General features: G+C 29.1%; 1 protein-coding gene across 11 annotated transcripts in view; it reads left to right on the plus strand.

Annotated features, from left to right (window-relative positions):
• The first annotated feature begins 9333 nt into the window (after positions 1–9333).
• Tara (SERTA domain-containing protein 2 taranis) overlaps positions 9334–12399 on the plus strand; it is an 83990-nt gene continuing 80924 nt past the window's right edge. For 3 of the 11 annotated variants that reach the window (XM_083108784.1, XM_083108783.1, XM_083108785.1), the window contains exon 1: positions 9957–11047. The gene's annotated coding sequence lies outside the window, so the exon portion shown is untranslated. Of the gene's footprint in view, positions 9499–9956; positions 11048–12399 lie in introns of those variants that run through there. The other 8 variants (XM_083108774.1, XM_083108782.1, XM_083108775.1 and 5 more) reach the window with 7 other exon arrangements.

A 12399-nucleotide genomic window follows, 5' to 3' on the forward strand; every position in this document is an offset into this window, starting at 1 on the left:
TAATCAAACGTGCTGAAAAGCATTATTTTGGATAAAATACCAAAAATCTCCTATAAATTATCGCAGTCAAAAAGTAATATCACCGAAATTGTGAGAAGGTTTTACACACAATGATATATATTGTACTTGCATTATAATTGCTGCATACAGAATCATTAATGTATCACTCTTTAGTTAACTCTTTGATAAATTCGGTAATTATTCGTACTTAACGAAAATTCTAATGAAGAATAATTTATAAATTTTCAATCTCCAACGTTAAATATACAGTTAATATTGAAATTACAAATTTAAAGTTTATAAATTGAAAGAAGAAGAAAAAGATTTATTTTCAGCTCTGAATTTTAATTCGCATGATTGAAATTTCTAGTTATTTATGATTCAAAAATTCTAACAATTTCTCGATATTCTTATACAAAAAAGTTAACTCTAAATACGACAAACAAATTTTTAACATTAAACAATGATATGGTGAGTCATCCTAATAACCAAAAATACAGAAATTGAAAAAGCCGTACGTGCGAATATAGTTTCGAGAAGAAAAAATAGAAGATATTAGAGAAGCCTATTGCAAGTAGTTTAATATAAGTTAAATATCTATATAAGTTATAGTTGATTATACACTTTTGGTTCTTTGACTTGTCTATTTGATTGTCCCCCGTTAGTTTGTAATATTAGATTAACTCATTAGATATAACTTCACGATACGATATGATAATAGTTATAGCAGCATATTTTACACGAACTATTACGTTAATCAATACTTTTATTATCCTCCGATTAATCCGCCGATTAACAACTATTAGATCAAGTAAAATATTTCCGATGTGAAATTCGATAAGTTTCATTGAATCGATGATAATATAATAATAAGCAATAAGAGAAATTAATTTATCGCATGTACGATGTTGTCGATGTATGTCTTTTAATCGATACGATTGTTTTTGAGTAACAGTTGCTTTTCTGAATCATTGTATGTATATATATATAATACCGCTTATAATCTTTGTCGCGTATTTAGGCAAAATCACTTACATATTCTAGATTTCAAATGCATTTTGTTTTTGTCGGAAAATGCCAATTTTAAAACTAATCTAAGTTTCGCAATATAACACACTGTAAGAACAAAATGTATTGGATATTTGGTACTGAAAATACACGATTTTAAAATGTGAAATGATTTCACTTTTTTTCTCGTGTATATATATATATATGTATATATATATATATATATATATATATATATATATATATATATATCTTTTAATATTAAAATTGTTTTATTAAATAAAATGTAAATGTGTGTATATTTTACTTAATTATTTGTGTATATGCATATTATAGAAGATACAATTTTTGGAAACATAATATATATCAATAATATGATAAATCAAAAGTAAACAAATTAATTTAACGCTAAAAAACTTGGTTGCTGTATGTTTACATGTTTTTATTCATACTTTAATATTTTAATATAGTATATATCTAAAGATAATAATAATATTTTATCATCAGTAAACATATTATTTATTATCACAATAACATCCCTTTTTTGTATTAAATTTTATTATTTTTATTACTTTAATTATAAACATATTTATTGATACATGTTATGAGAAATTCTTTATTAGAGATTATATCTCTTGAAGGTTCTAAACCTATATTAAAATACATATACAAAAATACATTTAAGTAAAATACACACTCGTATATACATATATTGCACTTTAATAAAACATAATAGATCGTAATAAAGGGATAACGAATCTGGCGAGTATCGATTTTTTTATTCTATAATTCACGAGAATATTGTTGAGCGATTATGATTGGCTATCGATATATCCGGAATGTTATCAAATCTATATACTTATTTATTCCTATAATTATATATATATATATATATATATATATAATCATATTTCAAAAAATAATGCAAATGAAAAAAGTATACAAAAGAATATTATATAGAGGACAATATCATAAATAAATATAATACTATCTTTTCTCATATATAGATATCTTAAAATTAATAGACTAACAAAATAAATCATGAAACATACACATTACAATAGATTATAAAATTATATTCAAACCAATTCATATTTTTGCGATTATTATTATTTAAAAATAGAGTTCACATATTGGTGTTATTACTTGATGTTACCAACAATCGACAGAGTTCTCCAATTACCACCGAATCGAATAATAATGGCGAAATATTAATCAAAGTGAATTTGTAATATTATTTCGTCAATGATGAAAGCTATCTTCGAAAAATCATTAAATATTGTAAATATTTACGATATAAGATGTGTCGGTAAATATTTCTCGAATATATATTTAATATACTATTTTAGACTAAATTATATTTTATCAAATGTCTCATTATTACTACAAATAGTTATTTATCATTATGAGTATCGAGTTATCCAAATCGGATTTTCCAATTATAATTTAATTTTTCAAAGATTAAATAAAATTGTACAAAATCCAATCATGTTTCTGCATATCTCAAGAAGATGTCACTGTTAAAACCAATACATAGAGAATATTCGATTTTATAATAAAAAAGTAGAATATCTGATTTCTTGTTAATCCCTTTTAATATATTAAAATTTTCATGATAAATTTTTAATTATTTCTATATAAAATATTATTAATATTTGCGCACGCGAATAAATTGTACATTCAAGCTAAATAAGTTTTTTTTTATTATATAATAGAAATATAATATATAAAAAAATGCAAGCGATATATATTATAGGCATATACATGGCAGACCTTTTTAAAATTCAACGTTTTTATAAATAAGCTTAATTTTTCTTTCAGAAAATCAAATTTTTAAAGCAGAGTTTTATATATGTATGTGTATGTTTTATAAAAAAAAATTTAGATTTTTTACAAGAATTGAATTTACAAAAAGCCTGTGCGTTTGATCATTATGCATGTATGACATATATAATGATCAAACATTTAAAAAATGTTTATATTCTATAAATATCTTTAAAAATAAATTTAATAGAGAGAGAGAGAGAGAGAGAGAGAGAGAGAGAGAGAGAGAGATAGGACGAGAAGTAGAGAGAATTGATAAAATTAACAGTAATAAATATTAAAACGGCTTGAGAAATAATACAATGCATATACAATGTATATGTCCATTGTTTCGAATAAAAATTATACAATACGCAGAAATGTATGAAGACAAATCAATTTTTTTGAACAGGCTTCAAATATTCTTCTTGTTGTAAATAAACAAATTTACAAAATCTGTTTGTATCATTTAAATTTCATATTTAATCTATGCAATGTCTTTTCTCTCTCTCTTTCTCTTTTCCGCGATTGTTTGTAAAAAACAATCTTATGTAAATAATTATGTAAATAATTATTTCAGCGTAAGTCAAATCTTTCTTTGATTACAAAAAGACATCGGCTAATTAAGGATTAATCGCGGCGTCATAAAACACAAGTATCACCGAATAGAAATTCATTGCAATAGTGCGTGTATTATATAGTATCGTTATATAGTATCGCGCGTTTACAGTTACTCCCATAGGTTTCGCAATATTCTTAGTTCTCAGGAGCACTACGCGATCTCTTTCGCATACAAAACAGTCGGTCAGAAAACCGAACTCCTATTCACAATTATTGGAAGTTACCCTCGCGTCTTACTCACCCTATCTCTTTCTTTTTCTCTTTCTCTCGAGCCTTCTTTAACTTTACAATTTCATTCTGTCTCTATTTCTTTTCTCCCACCGCCTTTATTTTTCCTCTATCTTTTCATCACGTTTTCTCTCTCTCCCTCTCCCCCTCTCTCTGTCTCTCTCTCTTTCATTTGTCCTCCTACTTCTTTTCCTACTCATTTTCCATCTTTATTTCATATTACGCTAGTTCATCACTTTTTCGTAAATATTGTTGTAATCTTTAAGTATTGTTTTATCTTATATTTGACATTTTGTGTCTATTTTGACAAATTTTTCATTAATTACTAAATAATTATTAATTTCCAAAATTTCCATTGAAGAATTCAGAGATATAAATAGACTAACAATCGATTTAATAAATTTACCGTTCCGATGTGCTTATGCTATATCATGAAATATCCCGTTACATAGACAATATACCGTTACATAGACAAAATGAGTTAGAATGATATGAAAAAAAATAATTTGTTAGAAGAGTGATATCACAAGGACTCATTATAAGGATTGGAAAAAATATGTAACAAATTGTGGGAAAAAAATGTCTTAGAAACATAGCGATTACTTCTTGAAGTATAACTAAATATGTCAATATAATGCTCATGGAAATTTAATTACTACACTAAATAATTTTTATAATTATATGTGTTTGTGTACTGATGCATCTTTTTCTTTGTATTACACTTGAAGATACAATATTAAATTAAATATGAATGAAATAATGAATCTTTGAATTATATAAAAAATTTGAGATTTATTTAATTAAATATAATATTTAATAATTAGATTAAATTTTATGATATATCTAATATATTTTATAATTAATATTTTATTTTGTGATATATACCTCTAATGTGTACACTATATAAAGTTGAAGAGTGGCACCTGTTCTAACTTGAAACTACAAATATTATATATGACATTCCTACAAGATAAAACTGGAATAGTGCATTCTAAGTATAACAGTACTGGTTCGTGCGATCATGATGATAAGCTACGTATCGAAGAGATAGGATCAGTTTCATCCTATTGCCTCGCAAGAGTTCTCTCTTTTTTTTTTGAGTTCTCTCATTAACCCTCTTATATTCTCAACACAACCGTGTCATTACTTTTTTAACCCTTCCAATTTGCGTTTCATTTGAATCGCGATATGTGTGTCGAGCTATGCAAAATATATTTCGAAATATAAGAGACTATAAAAATTGCTTATGAAATTGTATGTAAAATTATATCTTTCGCTCTACGTATCTGTTCGTTTATATCATATAACAAAGTGATTGCCTGTAATCTAGTTTCTTCAAAGAAGTATGCGAATATTTATTCAACCACATCGAAAATATTGATCCGAATGATCGTAACGTCGTATGTCGAATTTTAATATAAAATCGCTAACATATGTATATCGATTTTTTTCCTCGCTATCGAAATCATTACTCTGAATTTCTTTCAAGCTTGCACGAAGTATGAAGTTTCGGTGGATGCGCCAGGACCAGGGAAGGCTCTCGCCTGGCTTCATCTGGTCGTAGCAAGCAAGCTCCGAGAGGACGGACCGGTTCCAAAGGATGCTCTTCCACCTTTCCGTCCTTCGAGCAACGGTCGTCGTAAGTTGCTTCTTCGTGGTCGGTCTGTGTCTTCCCCCGTATCCCTCCTCAACCCCTTGCCTCACGTTTCATTCGCGTAGCTCGCCACTTCTTCAGTGTCTTCTTCGTCTTCGTCGAGCTTCGTTCTCCCGCCACGCTTACCTATCACAGCCTCTCCGTCCCTTGGTCTCTGGAGTTTCCTGTACGCGGCCATGCACGCGCGAAGGCACGCGGTATAACCATCCCGCCCGCCCTCCACCCTTGCGCCTCTCTCTCTCTCTCTTTCTTTGTCTCTCTCTCTCTAAGATCCTCCTCTTGATAATTTATTTTTGATAAACGATGCGCCCCGTCATACTGCCACGCGGCATGGGAAACTCACCTCGCCACTTCGCGCATTATATCCCCAAAGAAAATCGCGTCTCTTCGGTTCCCGAAGTCTCTTCTCTTCTCCCGAGCGAAAGAATGTATTCGCGCAAGGTCGAGACCTTGCGAGCTGTAACATGGCGTGTAGCGAGTCGCAGCCACGTACACCGATTATCGCATCAAGACAGATATCGGCTCTTCACCCATAGGACGTTTCAGTCGAGATCGATGTTTAACCGTAGCTATCTAGTTATTGCAATATAATTGCGCGCACACACGCAACACACGCACATATACATTATACACATTTTCGAATATAATATTCTCAAAATTTTCATTTTGTTTTCAATAGCTGTTTCTTGAATAAATTTGTAATCATGCTTTTATCATTTTTTAAAGAAAAACTAAAAAAAAGAATAATCACGTACTGACAATTTTATCTTCAATTTGCGCTGAAAATTTCACTTCGCTAATCCAACATATGATTTATATTTTATCTCGATGGAATATAAGTTATGTATACTATCGATTAAAGTTTAACAAGAAAACGATTTAATATTTAAATATATATTTATTTATGTAGGATGCCAATTATTTTGGAATAAACTAACATTATAGTATATTTTTTAGGTATTGGTTTAGTTTACTTAGTTTCCTTACAATTACAATTAATATCGCTAAAATCTTATTTTTTATTTTATTGTGTTTCTTGAATTGTATTCTTTTCGTATTTATTATATCTTGTTTTTGTCATTTTTAGCAGCCAGAGCGAATATTCACGAAATGAAATGCATAAAATCATACGAGTTTAATATAGAAGCACAAGTCGTAAAAAAACTGACAAAAATTTATAATTTATTCATGCTTAATAAATATAAAATTGAATTAATTAATGCAAGGAAAGCTTAGTTAAAAAACATGACTTTCGAATAAATGTTATTTAAATTTTTAATACTTTCAAATTGCAAACTATTTTAAAACATTTTCCTAGAAATGATAGCTAGAATATAATTGTATATGCAAGTCAATTTCGAATTTCGATTTTTTCATCGACAAGTGGCGCATATCGGTTCGCTATCTCTTATCGTTGGCAGCGCTCAAACATAATAAATCGGTGCGCTGCTAGAACGAGGCATTGATTGAAATTTAATATGACGAAAAAGGCACTCGAGAAGGCATTTTAATATCACAGACCTGTCGAAAGCAGCATGGTCCTACTCTCGGTGTGGCCACACGATTAATAATTTATCACCTTCTGTCAACTTTTGATCGAGGTTTGATGAAAATGCGCTGCCAAATTAATATACATCTACATGCGTTTAATTTGATTGCAAAAGCAAAAAAAAATTTCTAGAAATATTCTATCATTATTACATCCTCTATTATTTAGTGAAACATAAGCTGCATATAAAAGAATGATTTTAAATAGATGAATCGATTTGTTTGTTATTCTTGATATTTATTTAACTTTTTCAATTCGCAAATATTGTCACAATTTAATCTATATTTTTATATTCAATTTTCTATATAAAAATATATGAATGCTATGATATGCAAATATACAAGATTATGATTATTTTATTATTATAAAGTATCTTATTGACAAAAGAGCGTTCATTTATGTTTAATAATGTTTGGAGCTATGGTCGTGCGGAGTTCATTCAATGAAATTGTTCCCATTATCGATATAATGTACTATATTTAATATACTATTTTTCTCGATAATCTATCGTTACACTTTTACTTGCAGACATTTTTAATAAATTAATTTTTTGGTAATTTTATCAATATTTACTTTAATAATATTTAGAATTACGTTGCGCGAAGCTAACTTAAGAGAAGTTTCTCACATTACCGATGCGATATACTGTTATGATATATACACTGAACATATTTATTATATATCTGCAAATATTAATTATTATAAAATACTTTATTATAAATATTTTAAATACTTTAAAATATGATAGAATTTATATATATATATATATATATATATATATATATATATTATATGATAATCTAAAATGTATTATCGTGCAGATTAATGACTGATTAATTTTACAAGTAACAAATAATATAAATAAGCTATAGATTTTGCTTACCTTACAATTGCTGCTGTTGTCCGCCATCTTTTCGGAATCCTCGGACCTTCTCCTTTTCCTTTGTTCACTTTTTACTGCTTCTTCATGACACTTACACATAATTCACGAAAATACAATTAATTACGATCGCGCACGCATATAATACGATGATATCGCAACAGTGTACTTCGGATGTTAATCGCACATGACGCGCGGAAAACGAAGCAAAAATTATCCGCTTAACGCTTGAAAATCACATGGAACAAAATTCATATTCCACTCACTACGATAAATTCTTCGTTGCTAATGAATAATATACAATGAATTGAATTTGATCTGTCTCGCTATCATTGGTTAATGAAAAGAATGATAAATGTATTTTCATACTGATATTGCGAGAGTTAATAATTTGTTAAGATGTGATATACCGTCCGAAAATATATAATTATAATTTAGTATTGCATGTATTCGAGATACATCTCGAACATATAAATCTCACATGATAAATGTTTATCATTAATATATGTATCACAGTTTTCTCCGATTTAACGATTACTTTGTGAGTGATTATTCCTAGTCTTTTCGATCCAAAAGTGAACAAATTAATTATTTAAATCGAGAATTTCAAAGCGCGATGCAAGGTATATTTTAATTCAAGCATCAAGAAATATAGTTATCGTTTTAAATATCGAAATAAAAAATAATATTTTATATAATTGCCATCGCGATTCGAGATTCTTACTTCAAATAAACAGATATAACGCGCTAAATATCTGCTTCGACACACTTTATACGAATCGTTGATCGCGTGGATTAATAAACTCTAATTATATTTAATTACAAGGAACGATTGCGCTTGCCATCTACTAGTACTTGTTGCGATCGAGTTTCGATTAATAATATGTGTACGTCGACACGTCGCAGTGTTTCGCGCCGTTAACCTTCTGCTCGAGTCTTGCCGATAACCTTGACAACAAAGTTACCGCGTGTAAACAATAATACGCAATATGTCGAAAAAGTACGAACGCCGAGCACCGTTTCTTTCCACAAAATATTTAATGTTAAGTAAGTTTATACGGAATAACTATTCTATTTTTATTTTTTTTAATCTCTCGCTCATTATTTACTGAATGATTATTACTTTCTTGAATCATTCGGGCCTTATTCCATTCTCTCATCGTCAATTTGGAAATAATAGGCAATTCACATTTATATCTACGCAAAATTTAAAACGTAAAAGAAATATTTCCAAAAATCAAAGTACAATTAATAAAATAAATATCGTAATAAATGAGTAATTTATAATCATTTCAAATCTCCTCTTTATCAAATGAATCAAGTGAAATATATAAATCACGTGAAATATCTGTTAATTTTCTCGATACATTTACGATCGCGGAGATTAATCGCGCGGATAAATAATCGTTAACAATCGAAGAAAAAAATTCCTTTTGTGTATGTATATATATGACGTCACACAATAATTTTGACGACAATTGTATATCTGAAATATACGACGATTCAAAAAACATCGCAAAAACATGCGCCGAAATTTACGTCGTGTGACGTAGGTATATGTTTATACGCAGTTATCTTCAGTCACCTCGTGTTGTCGTTTGCGGTCGCGACTCGAGCGGGAATGTTAGCGTTACAAGAAGCTGAGACTCGGATCAGCGTATTATTCGATCGTGTTACAGTATTAAAAAATGTCCACTCGATCGTTCTCTGTAATCGTTACGATTAACGTTTATCGATTCGCGCGATTAACGATTGGTAAGCCTAATTCTAACCTAAGTTAACCGTCTTCTAGACCTACTTCTCACTTGAAATACATATATCTCACGCATCGCGCTTTAAAATTATCCATTATTCAATGAAAAAGTGTGATATGTATATAGATCGTGTTACATATCGTAATCTCTCGCTCATTATTTACAAATGATTATTACATCAGGGCTTTCTTGAATCATTCGAGCCTTATTCCATTTTCTCATCGTTCGGAAATAATGTCGAGTCACATTTATATCTACGAAAAATTTAAAACGTAAGAGAAATATTTCCAAAAATCACAGTATCATTAAAATAAATATCGTAATAAATGAATAATTTATATAATCACTTCAATTCTCCATCAAATAAATATATAAATCACGCGAAATATCTTAACTTTCATCTCGATACATTTACGATCGCGGAGTTAATTAATTGCGCGGATTAATCGTTAACAACAATCGTTATAAAGAAAGATAATTTTTATATGTTTGTATATATATGACGTCACACAATAGTTTTGACGGCAATTGTATTTTGAAATATACGGTTCAATAAACGTCGCAAAAACGCGCGCCGAAATTTGCGTCGTGTGACCGTGTGACGTATATGTTTATACGCAGTCAACTTTAGTCACCTTGAGTTATCGTTCGCGAGTCGCAGATCGTCCGGGAATGTTGGCGTTACGAGAAGCTGAGAGCTCGTATCAACGTATTATTCGATCGTGTCGCAGTATTAAAAATGCCTCTCGATCGTTCCCCATAATTGTTATAATTAACATTTATCGATCCGCGCGATTAATGACTGGTAAGCCTAGAAAAAAAATTCTAACCTAAATTAACCGTCTTTTAGAACCGTCTTTCTCACTTGAAATAGATATATCTCGCCCATTGCGCTTTAAAATTATTATTCAGATATAATTTGCTCATCATTTTCGAATTGAGAACATGGAATCAAATGAATCGAATGATTCAAGTTCATTATTGAATGAAAAAGCGTGATATGTACATAGATCGTGTTACATATCGTAATATTTATCTCGCGCGCACAATATTGAATTTTGAATTATCTATATCGTTAAATGGCACTTTAGCCATTGACTCATTTTTGTAGAAACATGTAGTATCAAGGTGAAATTATCGAGACATATCATTTTTAAACTTTCTATTAAAAAAGCATCGCAGATGTGGGACAGATCGAATTATTTGTGTGCTATTTGTTAACATCTCGGAGGTTAACTAGGCGATGACACAGACTTGGCCGTCCACTTATCGAGCGCCAAGAAGATCGTAGCTTTCGCATTGTTTTTTTGTTGTATTATAATAAAGTGCGCGTTATATGTGTGATTGATAAGATCGGGAGTGTCGTACAAAGTGTCGCGCGATCGTCGTATTCTATTGATTAGTGCGCGTGCGATGCAATTAACAGTATTTTCGTGAGTGTCCTGTGAGTGCCATGACGAAGCAGCGAGAGATGAACAAGAGAGAGGAAGAAGAGGAGCAGGAGAAGGAGATCGGGGAGATATCGAATTACGATGAAGCAGCCGTGAGAGGTGAGCATAATTTACAATTTATTTATTATTTGTCACTTGTAAAATTAATTAGTAGTGATCCATTATAAATTGTATAATGCAAAGAAATTCTAGATATTAAATCATTTAATATATCTAAAGCTTTTTATGTAATAAATATCTATAATAATTAATATTTTTTATATAACTATATAAAATATTTCAACATTGTAAAAGTTTAAGATTTACAATTATTTGTCAGAATTAGATTTTATTTCAAATTTTTTGAATTCGATGTTTTTTTTTTAAGAATTATATAATTTTTTTATTAAATATTTATTAAAAGGAACAAATAAAAAATTTAATTGACAATAATTATATTTGGAAATGTTAAATATTTTGAACATTATAATTTATTAGAATTTATTTGCATTTTACAAAAACCAACATTGTGATTACAATCCTGCCATTATAAATCGTACCTCGGTGATTATTTTTTTATTTTATAATCTTGAGATTAAAGAGAGATAGCATTTTCATTAAAATAATTTTTTTTAAAAGAAAAACGCTTATAAAAGTATTCAGAATATCTCGTCATATGTGCATTCGTATATACGGTTAGAAAATTAAGTTTAAGTTTAATTTCGAATCAATCTTTGAGTCTTTTTGTACGTTGAATCTTTCTGTATGTGCAATCATTTCTGCACATGTCTGCTTAGTGCTAGCAAATTTAAAATTTTCGCTCTAGAAACGTTTTACACTTGAACAAGGTTACACAGTTACATTTTCAATTACACAACAAATGGTAAGAATATCTTGTATTTCTTAAATTCTGAACTACACATTTCCTAGATACACTCCTGTCGTTTTTGCGTCTGGCTCAATCCTCGAGAGATTGGGGAAAGAAACGTTTTCTCTAAGCAATTTCTGGATTTCTCATTGCTTCATTCTTACCACTGTGAAAATAATTTTTCCTTTAATCATTTTTAATTTTTATATCGATTTCTCTCTCTTTCTCTAAGATATAATTTGAGAAAAAAAACGTAAATTATTATATTTCTCATGAATCTTATACAGTAATATTCCCAACAATATTTTACAGTAATGCATATAATAATTAAAAATACATAAATATATTAATATAAATATATTATAAATTTATTATATAAATATATTAAATAAATTTCTAATTAATTCTTTTTATAATATGTACAATATTGAATCCAAACATGATTTAATTTAATATTAAATTGTTGTAAAATTTTTTACATAGTCTTTTACGAGCGTTTTATAATGTACTATCATGCATTACTGTAAATGGCGCATTAATGTGAGAGAGGAATCCCGTAAGAATGTGTCCTAGGCGGTGAGCGGATAGCGGATAACGCATGATT

This window comes from Camponotus vicinus, unplaced genomic scaffold, assembly GCF_025532165.1.
Source record: "Camponotus vicinus isolate PSW18456_S1 unplaced genomic scaffold, iyCamVici1.0 SCAF_9, whole genome shotgun sequence".
Classification (NCBI taxonomy): domain Eukaryota; kingdom Metazoa; phylum Arthropoda; class Insecta; order Hymenoptera; family Formicidae; genus Camponotus; species Camponotus vicinus.